The 14,465-nt window shown below is 43.3% G+C and overlaps 1 protein-coding gene across 4 annotated transcripts in view; it reads left to right on the top strand.

Annotated features, from left to right (window-relative positions):
• SLC7A1 (solute carrier family 7 member 1) overlaps positions 1-14,465 on the top strand; it is a 46,591-nt gene that overhangs the window by 8,706 nt on the left and 23,420 nt on the right. The window contains exons 2-3 of one of the 4 annotated variants that reach the window (XM_032099518.1): positions 9,850-10,017; positions 10,189-10,399. The exons of 2 other annotated variants lie outside the window; for them this stretch is intronic. The gene's annotated coding sequence lies outside the window, so the exon portion shown is untranslated. Of the gene's footprint in view, positions 1-9,849; positions 10,400-14,465 lie in introns of all 4 variants that reach the window. One more of the 4 variants, XM_032099517.1, reaches the window with a different exon arrangement.

Genomic DNA, 14,465 nt, shown 5'->3' with positions numbered 1-14,465 from the left:
CTCTTGACCCATATCTGTGATGCCAAAAGCATCGGTGTAGAGTGGGTCAGGAGGAAAAGAGTGTGAGTTACTTTGTCTGCAGATGTGCTGGGTAGATGCTGGCTTGATCCTGGTGAGATTTATTGGCTGTGCCATCCTGGTGACAGAGGCATATGGGGATGCGACACAGCCCCTTTGCCTCTCCTGAAGGGTGAGCTAAGAAGTCCTGTTGACTAAACACTGTATGTGAAGAAACTGGTGCTACTGACCATCAGCACTGTGAGGCTGTGTGGTGTGGAGAGCTATTTCAGTGCTTCAGGCAGAGCTGGTTGGGGTCAGCTGTGTCAATACTGACCCATAGTTAGTAACCCAGGGTGGGTGCTCTGTCTGTTTGGCAGTATCCTAGGGGTTTTTTTATTACCTGTTATAGCCCCATCCTTCATCATCCCAGGGTCAAAATCATTGAAAATCGGTCATGTGCTGAATGGTGTTGAAGGTGGCATTCATCTGGGTATATGTACTCATCCATGTCCAAGGTGTTCAGCCAGGGGAGGGATGGACATTCCTGGGCGTGATTCACCTCAGCCCAGTACACTTAAATAAATGAGTTGTGACCTGACGTGCTCATGTACTCATCTGCTTTCCACTGAGTATAAAAGAAGGCATGAATGGTCTAAGTGTTTATCTCAAGAAACTTTTGAGGTTCTTGGAAACCCCAAGGACTTTGGAAAAAGTTATGACAGTTCTGCCATAAGGGTGGGATTGTTTTGGTACTTGGGCACTTCCTCCTTAGTGCAGTTGTTGCAACGTTACTGGCTACTAAAACCTACTGGAAACAAAAAAAGAAAAAAAAAGAAAAAGAAAGGGAAAGAAAAAGGCATAACAGAGTCTGATGGTCAAACAAAACATGAGGGCTATCACTTGCCATATGACGGGCCCACTTGTTGCAGGACTCTTGACTATTGCCTGTGGTTCCTGGGCAGTTCGGGGGTATCAGGAATCAGGAGCTGGGGCTCCCACCTTCCTGTTGTGGTTTGTAGAAATCTAATGCCTCTTGCCCTGGCAGCACTGGCTGGAGCCGCCTGCCCTCGATGGTGAGTCAGCAGCTGCTGCTGTTGCCAGGGTCCCTGATGCTGCCGGAGATCACCAAGGTGGTGGGTCATAAATCCTGTGAATGGTATCAGAAGTGCCTGACTTCAGAGTTTCCAAAATAGAATACTGTGAGATGTTTGGTTCTAGGTATAATTTTTCAGTTTCTGTTTGGTTTTGGTTTTGTTGTTTTTGTTTTTTCCTATTCAAGTGAAAAGCAGTTCAGAAAACTTTATTTCACAGCAACACAGGATCCCTCCTTCAATTTTTCTGTAAATCATACCAGTTCCTTAGTGCCTTCTGTGCCATGTCTTGACCCTTTTTCTGAGAGATCCATGTGATTGCTATATTGTCGGAAACATTAAATTTATTAGTCTACTTAATGGTAGTGTTTAGCATCATATTTTCTTACATTCTTCTTTCTCCTGCCCCTTTCTGAGATGAGGAGTAACTCTTGGGTTCCTTTTCACAAGATTAGCAGTGAAATATCTTAGCAGGCTTTCCTGAGCTGTACAAATTTCCCAATTCACTTTTGCCTTATTTTCTGCATCCTTGTAATTCATTTGTATCTTTCCTTGTAGATCTTAGTGGCCCATTTAATTTTTTAATTACAAGGATGAGGATTTCACTTAATATCTTGCTTTTGAGGACTTGCTTTTAATTACGACCTTTATTTACTGAGCAAGCTATGTTTTATTGAAATTTAGTGCCTTTTTGAGTCATCCACTGCACAAAGTTTATTATAAGCCAATGTGGAGTTTAAAAACGTATAATGTCAATGAGCTTTTTGTTTAACTAGGGTTTATCCCCAGTTTTGATTCAGGTAAGCAGTTTAAAATGCCCCATACCAGATAATTTACTTATTCCTGAAACACATTCTGTCAAAGAGGAAGTGTGTGCCATGATTCACGTGGATGTGTGTGGACCTGACTGCAAGAGACTACCAGGTATTTTAATATGACTGAGAAGAATGAGCTGTAGTGTGCATGCACATTGTCTGTGGCTGCAGTTGTGCCTACTGAAGAGTTTGCTGCTGGCAGCTGCTCACTGGCATCCCAGCTGCAGAGGCAATTGCTGCTTCAGTTTTCTGCCTGATACATCTAGGAGAGCTCTCTTCAGATTTGTGTCACCTCGAGGCTGGGAAGCACAGGCTGCTTCACTGGTAGGTCTTTGCTAACATGAGTTAGCAGCTAGGTTATATCATTGAAGTTTCAGCTGGCAAAGCAAATAGTATGGTGTTTCTCTAGAAAATAATTTGTAACTCTGGTTAGCAGTGTTTGAGTGAAGTGGTCTGGGATGCTGCACAGAGAGCTCAGCCCACAGAGCAGTGAGGATGATGTCTGGGAGGTGAAAGGCAATGGTGGTATCAGGCATGTGGGTACATTTACGGCTGCAGATGATGCACTTGGAGCTGTAAGGAAACAAGTCTGCACTGGTAACTGTGCTGCTCTATGTGTTGGCAGTGGGCCACGTTGGTTCGGTGGCTTGATTAAACCAAAGGTGAGTTTGCCTTGAGTTTGGTGGGTATTTGTGGGTTGTGGTGTAGTGCCACTTTTTGTTGCTATAAAAGAGATGCCATGCAAAATCCCCTTTTAATTTTATGGGTAAAGCATTCTGACATCAGGGCTTGGGAGAACATGCTTCCAAAGAATCTGCTGCCCCAGACTGTTTACTGTGAAATCTGGAGTCAGTAAGCCAAACCAATCCTGGAAAATAAGAAAGGAAGGGGGGGAAAAAAAAGTACAAGCTTCAAACCATAGCAAAATCAGTCCATTGTTAATGCTAGTCATAGCTTCATTTGGGAATGCTGATGTAGGAGGTTTATTGGGATAGCTATGCAGCAGGAGTAAATGCACTGAACAAGAAATTACTGTGATTTGATAAATGAACTGTTTCCTTAAACTGAACAGTAGCTTGCTTTTGTCAGGTGACAAATTCTTAAACTATTGGAAAAATGCATTGTTGAATTTTTAGAACTAGGGTTGTTTTGTTGAAGTAACTCTTTTATAAAGCAGTTTCAGTTAACAAACTAAATAATGTGTTGTATCTTTAGAAAATATTCCAGAGGGGATTAGTTATCTCAGGTAACCAGAATATAGTCTTTTATCATTAGGTTGCTGATGAAATTTTCCTTGGGGTTGCACACTGCCTGACAGCTGGTTGATGACCCATGTGAGATACTGCCCAAGCAAAGGATGCTGCTGCATGCCACTTTGTTCTTCTCCCTCCAAAAAGTTCACAAAACAGGGTGACCTGTAACATATGTGATTTGAAGACTCTTACTCTTTGTCTCAGGTTGCAGGGACAGGCTGGTTTATGTGCTTATAGCTTCCAAAAGCTGAGAGGAGGCCATTGAGAAGAATACAGCACTTGGCTGATCTAGGTTTGAAGTGCAGAAGTGCTGTACCGTTGTATGTCTGTCTGTGCTGAGTACAGGTACATTAGACACGACCTAATGTCTGGCTGTGCAGTTGGCTGGAAAAAAGGAGCAAAATGTTCTGGCACTGCGAGGAAAATGAAGGCGCTGGATAGATGGATTAGGGTGGAGGTGCTACATCTTGGAGGAGAAAAACAATAGGTGTTTGTTGGGATTTTGGAAGTGAGAACTTCTGTGAGATGGGAACAGAAATTTGGCTTCTAGCAGCTTTATAGTTCAGGAAAAGTACCAACACAAGCAATACAGTGAAAAGTGTAACAGCTAAGTAACTGGAGAAGAGCAGAAGCAAAATGTTTATGCTTTGCTCTGGAAGCTCTAGGATCAGTGCTTGGACAGTCCTGAAATCCAAGTGTTTCTCCAGAAAACACTATTATTTTTGAGGAAAGCAAATGTAAGGAGGAGTTGTTGCTCTTGTGAGAGAAGTGCATGTCTGAGTTGTTAAAACCCCTAAGACTATTCAGAGACTTTCACATCCTTTTATTAACTGTCCACAGAAAGACCTGTCAAAATTCATTGAGGTGTTTTTTCCTTCAGCTGGGTCCACGTGCAGTCCCTGTCTTGAGCATTAGTCTGGTGGAGTTTTTGTAGATGTTTGCTAGAGCCCTGCAGTAGCTAGGGAAAGCAAGTAACTCTGGAGGGCCATAGCTCCCATCTCTCCTCCAAGGGGTAAGTTTATGCCTGGAGGTGCCTGTCTTAGCCTGCTGGTTACAGAGAGGGGTGAGATGATGCCCTAAGTCCCTGTGTCTGCTCTGGAGCAGGCTGAAGCTAATCAAGAGGAATCCTGCCCCTCATAACCTGGTTGGCATGTGAAGAAACACAAGGACGACCCCCAAAGAAACTTGTATCAGTGATGAAACCACACTGCTGTACTTTGGCTGCTCCAGATAAATGGTCACAGATGTTAGAGAACTTTTGAACCTGTTTTTTCCTTCAAAGGAAATACCTGGAGAGCAGAACAGCATGGTGTAGAGCACCATCAAAAACACAACAGCAGTGCTTTGCTTTTCATGCTCCTGTTCAGACCCTTGGGGTGAAAATGGTAATTACCATTTGTTTCACTTACCTTGCTTTAAACCCACCTATTTTCTTTTGCAAGTCCCAGCTGAGTGGAGCTAAGCAGAATATTTACAGCCAGTTTGTTTCCTTCTTGCTGTCACTTAAAGCACCTTGCAGCAGCAGAACTTATTATACTTCAAAGTTTCTTGTTCTAGGTAAGTGACATGGGGACAGACATCGCTGTACATGTTCTGAGAGGTGTTGCATTATGCATTTCACCATACTTCTCCTAGACTGTCATATCTAGGTCTCTCTGTGTATTCCCCCAGTCCCATAAACATAATTAGGAATGATTTCCTTTGATGCCAGAATGATGATGTGGAAAAATATAATAATGTTATAAAAAGTTAGACTGGATGATATTAGTAATTTTTCTGCCAATAAAAAGAGCACACTTACTCCAAACACTGTATTTTGTTGATAGGGACACAATTATTTTTAAGGAGAGCAGTGTAACTTCCCTTGACAGGACTGCGTGCTGCGTGGCTTCACTTCTCTGTCACTGGATTGCAGGAGCATTTTTTGGAGCAGACCAGGCTTCTGCATGAAGAGTAGGGAGGTGCAGGTGGCTATTATTTATTTCAGTAAATTCAGAAATCTGAGTAAGATTTTAGCCTACAGATTAGATAACTACAACGCTGATGGGGTTGAATAAAAAGTAGATGACACATCTGGTTTTTTGCTCACAGGAGTGAATTACTTCTGTAAGTTGACTTGTGCTTCCAAGGGAGCTAGAACTAGCTCTCTTCATGGAGAGATGTGGGTTGTAAGACCTGGCTTTCTGCCACACAGATGGCAAAATAAACTGTTAAGGGTGGCTACAAGGTAATGCTTCTCCTTGTGCAAACCAGGGGGCTGAATCTGCAGTGTATTTTGCAGTGACCTCATGGCTAGGCTCAGGCCAAGTCTGTCAACTTTTTGCATTTCTTACCTCCTGGTATTTCTGCATTGTCCCTGCTCCTTCAATGATTACATGCAGCAGCTTTCTGCTCAAATCCCTCTTGGGGCTGCCCAGTGTGGAGTCCTGTGTTGAGGTGGTGCAGGATCCCTCTACATGGCATTGTCAGCAGTGAGATCTGAAATGTGTGGCTTGTGGTCTGGCTCACAGTTTGGCTGGTCAGTGTCATCTTTGCTTTTTGAGGGAAAAAAACCCGTTAAAATCCCACAAACTTCAGCAAGTCTTGCTCTCATCCGACACAGGAGTGGGAAGCCTTTTGTTATAGTTTTGATAGATGTTCTGAGATAAATATGAATTGGGCTGTGTTTGGATGCCTCTTTTCCCCAGTTCTTCCCCATCAGCAGCCTTGAATGTTTGGATTAGGTGGAGGCAAAACTCTTCTTAAACAACAGCTCTCCTGTCCCAGAGCAGGAGAGAGCTGAATGGTGAACTTGTGCCTAAGAAAAGAGTATTTACCCAAAGCAAAAATCCTCCACACCTTCCTCACTGTGAAATTTAATTCCACATCAGTGTTTTAGCTCTTTTCTGATGAGATTTATTTAAGTAGAATATATCAAAACTAGGTTCTGATATCTGTGTGTGAAAATAGGAATGTTTGGTTACCCCACTGACATACTAATCAAACATCATGCTTGTATGATTTGCCATGCTCTGTACTTACTTTGGACTTAAATGCCTAAAACAGATGCAGTTTTCTGAGGCATTTTGTTGTAAACCCATCACTTTAGGAGCTGTGAAGTCTTTGCAGTGATGGCTTGTAGGATAATTTGCAAAACACTTCTGAGACTGAATTTTTTTCCATATAGCCCCATGCTTTATCTCCTTTGCTCCACCTCCTTGCACCATCTTCTGCTCTCATTTTTCTGTGGGTGTATGTCTAGGCTACACTGATGTAGGCATATCCTGTAGTCCTGGCAGCCAGGCTCTGCAACTGACCTGCACAACCAATTCCCATCACAAAACGACGGTCCCTGGTGAGGCTCATGTCATGGACTGGCAGAGAAAGGGAGTCATTTACTGCCCAATAAGTTGGAACATTGCCATATCCCAGTTACAGTGGGGATGTGGCCACACCATTGGTGCTCAGCATGCTTCTCTGCCTTGGATTGGGCTACCCAGACTGCCTCATTTAGGGCTTCCTCGTGTGGGAGCTTCTCATGCTGTTCAAGGCAGCTGAGGCATCAGTGGCCCATCCAAGTCGTGCACTTGTTGTTTCCTTCAGCACTGAGCGACCCTGGTCAGTGGGGTGTGTCTGGTCAATGGGCAGTACTAGTTGGATCAGATGGTAGGATTCAGTCATTGCTGAATCATTCCAGTATGCATCAGGGCACTGTCTCTCAGGGGAAGGCTTTTCTGAAGAATTTTACAGTGGGAATTACTTGGAAGAGCCACCCCTGAAACTGCAGACGTGCAGCAGCCTCTCTGCTGCAGGAGAGGATGTGTCTGCACACAGCAGCCAAGGCGTGTGAAGTGCTTGTCTGTGCCTGCAATGATGAGCATGTGGTGCTTGGAAGGAGCTGATCCCTCCCCAGCCCTTGAATCATGTCTGGAATGTGGGAATACTGAATCTAAAAGCAAACATTTTAGCTCCTTTCACAGTCAGCTTCTCTTCTGTATGGTGCAAATCATACTTGCAAAATGCTTTAGTATTAGGTCTGTAGTCATGCAAGTGCCCTCAGAAGGTCGTAATATATTTTTTAATTCTGCTTGTGTGTTCATTTAGAAACTAACTTTGGTTTCTTCAGAAAATGAAAGTTTTTCTTAATTCTTCCACTGTGTTGAGTCACTCTCCAACAGCCACACCAGGGTGCAGGGCTGATAGATCTCACTTGGAATGCTGCATGGGGCAAGCCCTTGAATGGCCTGCAAATCGGTGGAAAAACTAAATTAACAAAAATGAATTCTAATTGCTTTGTTTTGATTGCAGAAGCCTAAAGGAGTGATGTAGCATAATTTGAATTTTCATAGAATCCTAGAATGGTTTGGATTGGAAGAAACCTTTGAAGTTCCATGCAGTCCAATCCACCTGCCATGGGGTTACTCAAAGCCCCATCCATCCTGACTCTGAATGCTTAATTTGCATACACGGTTACCCAGGGAGAGCAAAACCTTTCTCAGAAGCCTGCAACCACCTTGGCATAAGGCACAGGGAGCCCCATGACTTGACCACTTAAAATTTCTGTTCCACTTCCTCCCTGAACGAGTGTGGGTCCAGCACACGCTGTGTTCTGCCTTGTGTGAGCAGTTCTTTTGAGGTTTGTTACGGAGTGTTTCCTTTGAAAAAGCTCTTCAAACACTTCCACCTCATTCACAAAAACAACTCCTGCTTTCCCAGTAAAGGGACCTTTTGCTTCAATTCAGTACTCTTTTTGGTAATGGAGGAAGTTTTTATTGAGACAGCGTTTTGTTAATTGGGACAGTTTTTTAATTGGTGCAGCAGTGCTGGGAGTGTGCCTGTTCAAGAAACATCTGACCTGCAGACATGCTGATCCATAGGAGTGGCCACAGGTTCATAATCCAGCCCATCACTCAGGCAGGATGCTCATGGCTTGCTTGGCAAGGGTGACCAGGGTCTGCTGCTGCCTCATGGCCCTGCCTCCAGCTGGAGCTGCCACTGCTCACCATGACCTACCTGCTGGCCTCCACCTGCTCCCCACTGCTCAGGGACATAGCAAAATCCAATTATTTATACCCACTTTGATCTGCTTGTTTTCTGCACCTGAAAATCTCAATTCAGCTGTGCCCTTCGTCTTTGTGAAATAACGGTGTTTGGGGAAGCCTTCTCCTTCCTTTCTTCTGTCAGTATGATTAGATGTGTCCCATGTCTGTGCAGGATACTTTTTGTTCTGCATGAAGGTTGGGGCTCTTAATGTTTTGTTTGTTTCTCCACTATTGTTTTAATAACAAACCAACTTCTGTTGCTGTCTAACTTACTTCCTTATCCCCTAAGGACATTTCCCACCTTCTTCCGAGCAATGTTGTCCAAGGACCACAACTGCTGTATGCTGAATGACACGACCAGGACTTTTGGCTAAGCAAAGATCTGTCTTCATTTTATCTGGGTTTAAGGAAATAGAAGCTCACTTATTAAATATTGTTTCCCAGAGCATTAATTTTTTTCTGCTCAATACCAAGGCTGAGTCCCTGGCAGATTATGGGCGATGGGTTGTTTCAGGTGAATTCCTGCCAGCGTGTCTCAGGCTTTCATTTGGGAAGTTTAATTATCAGTGGAGATCCCCTTTGGTGTTATGATCAATTGAGGGAGTTAAATCAAGAAATTTTCTTGCAAGGTGTAATTTGAAGTCATGCTGAGGAACTATTTGATGAGACTGTACTAGAGCTGGTGGGAGACTTTTCAGTTAGATGCTTTTTCATCAGAAAATAGTGCTTCATGTAATTAGAGAAGTGTGATGCCCTTTATTGGCTAGGCAGGAAGACATTTCCTTAACTTTTTATCTCTGAGGAGCTGTGGATGGCAAATGTGGTGCTGTCCTCCTCAAAACATCTGGGTGCTGTTTTGAGCTGATAGTATCCTGACCAGCTGAAATTTGAGGTGTGGGCTAAAAGGGCTGAGGGCACTGAAGACACCTTTCACTGGATGGTGCTTCTCAGATGGGAATCCATCCTGGAAAGTGTCACATCCCTCTCCTCTGCCCTGGCTGCTATCTGTGGTAGCTTGCCATCCGGTCAGCTCTAGTCACAGTGTTGAGTTTGTTTCAGTGGTGCTGTTTTCAGCATGATTGCCCAGGTGGTTACAGGTACAGCTGTGGGATGATAGGCAGTAGTCTGGGGAGAGGAAGATCTGGTTTAATGATTTAACCCTGCCAAAACAAACATGTCTGGCTGCACGTGAGTTTTCCCTGCTTTGAGGCAGGGTGCACTATATCCAGTGTGAGTCTAAAAGGTATTTCTCTAACCTGTTTTTGCAACACTTGGGTGGTGGTGATCTTGTATTGAATCCTATCCCAACCTTTCATTGTGCCTGCAGTTGGAAAGTGATTGTAACATCAAATTCCCCACTGCAAATTAAGCGTTGTATGGTGAGTGTTTCTGCAGTAGGGGAATTAATGCCTATCCAACCTTTTCCCTGGTGAATGGCTTACTGTGTTGCCACATTTGTTGATAATCACAGCTGGAGCTTTGTGCAGAAGAAAGGGCATCACAATTTCCATTTTGGAGACTTTGAAGCTTGAATTCTGAGTGTTTGAAGTACTCTGCTCATGACTTCCACAGCAGGAACCTCCCTCCTTTATTTTGGTCAAAAATGACTGTTCATTTCAAAATGGATTTTGTGTATCGTCACAGATAACCCAAATCAACTTTTCTGCAGATACTGAGAAAAAACACTGAAGTTTGCCTGCTTTGAAATTTTGGGGAAGTTGAGAATTCCTCTCTGAACTTGTGGAAAGGGATGGTCTTTGCCATCTTGGAAGTTGTCCTGGGATGAGAGGATTTTCTGACCTTGGTACAGTCAGAGCCGTGACAATTTGGAAAGCAGGTGGGTGAGCTGCAGCACCCTGATGTTCTCCCAAGGCAGTAATTGAGCACCTTCTTCATGTCCAATGGGACTTGGTGGTCACCTTTCAGTAATTGATTACTGGTAAGTGGGTGGTATAGGGATTATAAAGAGCATCTCACTGCCCTTTTTCCAATGGAATAAATCCTCTAGGTTTATGAGACACCTGGAAAGGAGTGAGCAATGCTACTTTGAAAATGTTCCTAATACTCAGGAGTCTGAGGAACAGAAACCTGCAGCATGCCCAGCCATCTGTGACATTGGGCTGGTCCCCCAGCACCATCTCCCTCCTGGTGTTAAAGGATCTGCTCAACAAAGGAGAGTAATATGATCCCCTTCAGACAGGCAGTGTGCCTTTAAGCAGGTGAGTAAGATTGGGTTTTGTGTACAAGGCGCACCCACACCTGTGTGTGCCCGTGTCTTTGTTTAATGTGTCATTTATATTTAAGTGCATGGCTCCCTTCCTTTGAGTAGTGAATGCTTTGCTAGTGGCTGATCTTGATTTTTAATGACAAAATTGGTAAAGAATATAACATTAATGTCCATATATGTATATATATATACACACACTCTGATGTAATCTAGATTAATGTATATTGAGATATATGCATATGTTTGCACACATATGAAAAAGAAGAAAAATAAAATTATGATAATCAAGAAGGAAACAATTTAACAGCACATAGACAATACCTTCCTTTTCTGGTTAAAATACTTCAGCAGGACAACATCTCTTCATGCACAATGAAACAAATGCAAAGAATTGCAGCTACTCTGGTGGCTTTTGGTTTGGACTCCTTGCCATTGCTGCTGCTATAGTGAGATAACTTCCAGCTTTGCATAATGCTTGGTCATGCCTTTGCTTTCACTGCTGTCTTTGCTGCTGGCTGCATCTGCAAATGGCCACAGTCAAAGTCTCTGAGTTGGTCCTCAGCACTTGTCCCAAGCACGTCTTCTCTAAACTGCCTGCCTTCTCCAGCACACCTGATAAGGGGACAGCCAGATGAAACTTAGGGTCTAATGCCACATCCTTTGCTTCTGCTTCTGAAAATCTAGAGATAGGCGCTCAAATATCTGTTGCAAAAGCTCAGCATCTTCTGCAGGCATCTTTTCTCTACGCTGTTGCTTGTTGCAGAGTAACATAAAACATTGGAGATTTTCATGGCAAGACATTTTGGAAGGACATATCTGACACAATTCCTGCTTTATACTGGAATGGATGACACCCAGGACTGATGTGCCTTGGTGACTTTGTTTCCTGAATGATGCTTTAGAAAACATTCAGGAGTTCTAGTTGGTCACTTACATTATGACCATTTGCATTTAGGAGTCTGCAGTTGAATCTGACACCCCAAAAATACCTGTAATGCTAACAGCAGTAGTAGGAATTGATGTTTTCCACCTCTTTTCCTGTATAGGACTTTTGTGTGAATGATGCTGCCTTGGGGACGGAAGCAGCAAAATCAGCCTTTTGGAAAGGGTTCCCAAAGGGTTTGTTACCTATGTGTTGATCAACTGGTTGGCATCATCACTACACACTTGTTCAGGGACCATGTTTAAACTAAAAATATAGGGTGAAAACCTTTCCATGTTGTCAAAAATGCTGGTGGAAGCACGAGCTCCTTGTTCCACAAGCTTTGTTCTGCAGACTTGTAGCAGTGATTATACAGCTATATGGGGGATACTTTTCCTCAGCATCCTTTTGGTCTTCAACAAATGTTAGATTGTCCACAGTACATGACTTTGCTGTGAGAGAAGGGTACTGATGGCAGTAGACATTTCCACGTGTTTCAAATGGAATAAGCATATATATGTGGGACGATGTTGAATGAGGATTTCTGCTCACTCGTCTTCCAAGGAGATGTCTGGGGACTTTGCTGGACATGCAGCAAGCTTAGGCTTAGGTTTTGTTCTTTGCTTAGTAGAAAACTCCTTGTTCTGTGTAATCAGCTTTAGTTTTATGCTCTTCTGCAAATTGGAGAAGAAAATTCTCAGGAGCAGCAATGCCTTGAAATAGGTAAGGAGCAGCGTTTCAGAAGTTGAAACAACTTGTAATTGTTGAGGAAGTCATAGTATTGCTTATGTAAAATGGTGCTCTGTCAGCTTAGTTTTACAAATGGTGTTCTATGTTTAGCTGGACAGATGTTTATTATAGTTTACTTTTTTCTGTCAACCACATGGCAGATTGCTTATTTTATTATGGGTTTGTTTTGAAGAATGGGGAAGGAAATCTATCAACCTGATATAATAGGTATGTTAACCATTAGATAAAAGGAGGAAGAATATCTTACTTTATTTGAAAATACAATAGAGTCAAGACACAAAAAGTTGGATAGGGAACAAAAGTAATAAACATAATTATAAATAAAACACGAGTACCAGTAGCAGTTGGACTATTGAAGTTGGTGGGAGCTTTGCCATCAACTTCAGTGGGACAGGATTCACCCAAGGATGTGGCCCCTGGCCCAGGGTCCACCCTGCTAGGCTACCTAGGTGTGTCCTTGCTTCCCACCACTCTCAAAGACCTCAGCTCCAGCCAAAACATGGAGATACCCAAAGCCTTGGGGTGAAGCCATTTCCTACCCAGGGTCTGAGTGGCTGGGACTTGCAGCTCAGTGTTTCTTATCAGAAAAACCAGAGCTAAAGCAGGGGTGAGAGGAGCTAGGTGTGAGCAGAACAAAGCTAATCTATATTCATTCAGATTCAAGTTTCCTCATCTTGAAGGTGGTTAGGTATTACCAGGTAACATTTCTGGAATAATTTATATTGTTTTATGTTATTAGGACTGCATTATGCCACAGGACTACTGACTGTACATTCAAAAAAAGGCTCATCTTTTCAAGTGAGGTTGGGAGTGGAACCAGCCCAGAACAAAGGGTCACTTCAAAGTCAAGGATGACCGCTTCAGAAAGCAAAATCACAGCTGGATGCAACTTCTAAGGAGAGGAAAAATCATAAACTCCACCAACATCACCCTTTGATACACTTGCAAAGATAACAAATGATACAGAGAAGGTTTTGGGCAGAGGTGTAATGACTCTGTACTGCTAAACATCCTTCTAAACAAAAAAATTGTTCTCCTGAAAAAAAACCCACTTGTCTTCATTGAAGGTCTCTTTGTCAAGCTACAGTGAATTTAATTGAAAGGTTGATTTGGTACCTGCTGTTTCAAAACCAAAGAAGACATGTGAGAGATGCTTAGGATGGTGATCAGTGGCCTGTGAGATGAATGACAGTGCTGTATGTGAGGGCCACAAAACTGTGGCACTATGCCCTGCATGCAGCTCCCTGTTTGTTACCTGCAGGCTGTAGGAAGTACTCTATTCACAACAGAGATGCTCAGACCTTAAGATGCTTTTTGGGAAAGAGGGAGTTGATATCTTGATCTGGAAATCAGCTAGATGAGCACTGTCTGCTGGCATTAAGCCAATTGCAGGATGTTGGTCTTAATTTCCAGGCCTGTCATAATTAAATAGCCCGTCTTCTAAGCAAATTATCCATAAAAAGCAGTTCTGTTTTATTCTTGATGGCTGTACTACAGCTGTGAACACCTGTAGAGAGGCCCAAGGGAACTTCCAAATGAAATTGCACTCTTGAGTGATATATAAACTTGAAATAATTCACTAGGTTATTTTTTTAATGAATAAATTGTATGTCCCCCTGCCCCCTTGGACATTGCCAAGTTCTCACCCTGATCCTCCATCTCTGCACCAAGGGTCTGTTCCTCTTCTGGGGACATTGCCCCTCACCAGCCCTGTTTTTGCCAAGGAAGTGATTTCTCGTGACATGTGTGTCTGTGAGAAGGCAGGGAATTGGGTACCAGTTACCCCTTCATTTTCAGTGCAGAACTAAAACCAGTAAATCATGTTTGTTTTGCAGGATACCAGATGTTGTTAAAGTAAATGGCTGCGTAAGAAGTAAAAAGTCTACCATTATTGTTAGGTAGCATGTTTTTGAAAAAGAGCCCTTAAGCCAAATCCTGAAAGTCTTAGCATCCACAGCTCCTTGGGGGTCAGTGGTGGGGGAAGGAGAAGGGAGAGTGGCTCTCACCTGCAGGGAAACTTGGTCCACTCTAGAAGCACATCCCTGGACAAAGATAATGTCAGGCTGCACAGCCTGACCTCTGCCTTTTGCTTTTGTCCACCACAGAGTGCATCCTCCTTGGAGCTTTGTGTGGTGCATGGGGACAGTAGGTCACTTCACACTGCAAGCAAGTGTATCATTAGTGCTATCTAGCAGTTAGGGTTCAGCCCCATTGCATTGTGTGGGCATTGTAGAAACCCCCACGTTGATGAACAAGTGTGCATCACAAACCTTTTCCTTCTGCACACTGCATGGTCCAACACTGCAAGATACCCTCCTCCCTCACCTTGCTTTTCCGCATAAGAAACGTTCAGCACTATGTTCAGCAAGGCTGATGTCAACTTGGA

The sequence above is a fragment of the Corvus moneduloides genome, chromosome 2 (genome assembly GCF_009650955.1).
Source record: "Corvus moneduloides isolate bCorMon1 chromosome 2, bCorMon1.pri, whole genome shotgun sequence".
Classification (NCBI taxonomy): domain Eukaryota; kingdom Metazoa; phylum Chordata; class Aves; order Passeriformes; family Corvidae; genus Corvus; species Corvus moneduloides.
Note: the sequence above shows the minus strand (reverse complement) of the source record. Positions and strands in the feature narration are given on the sequence as shown.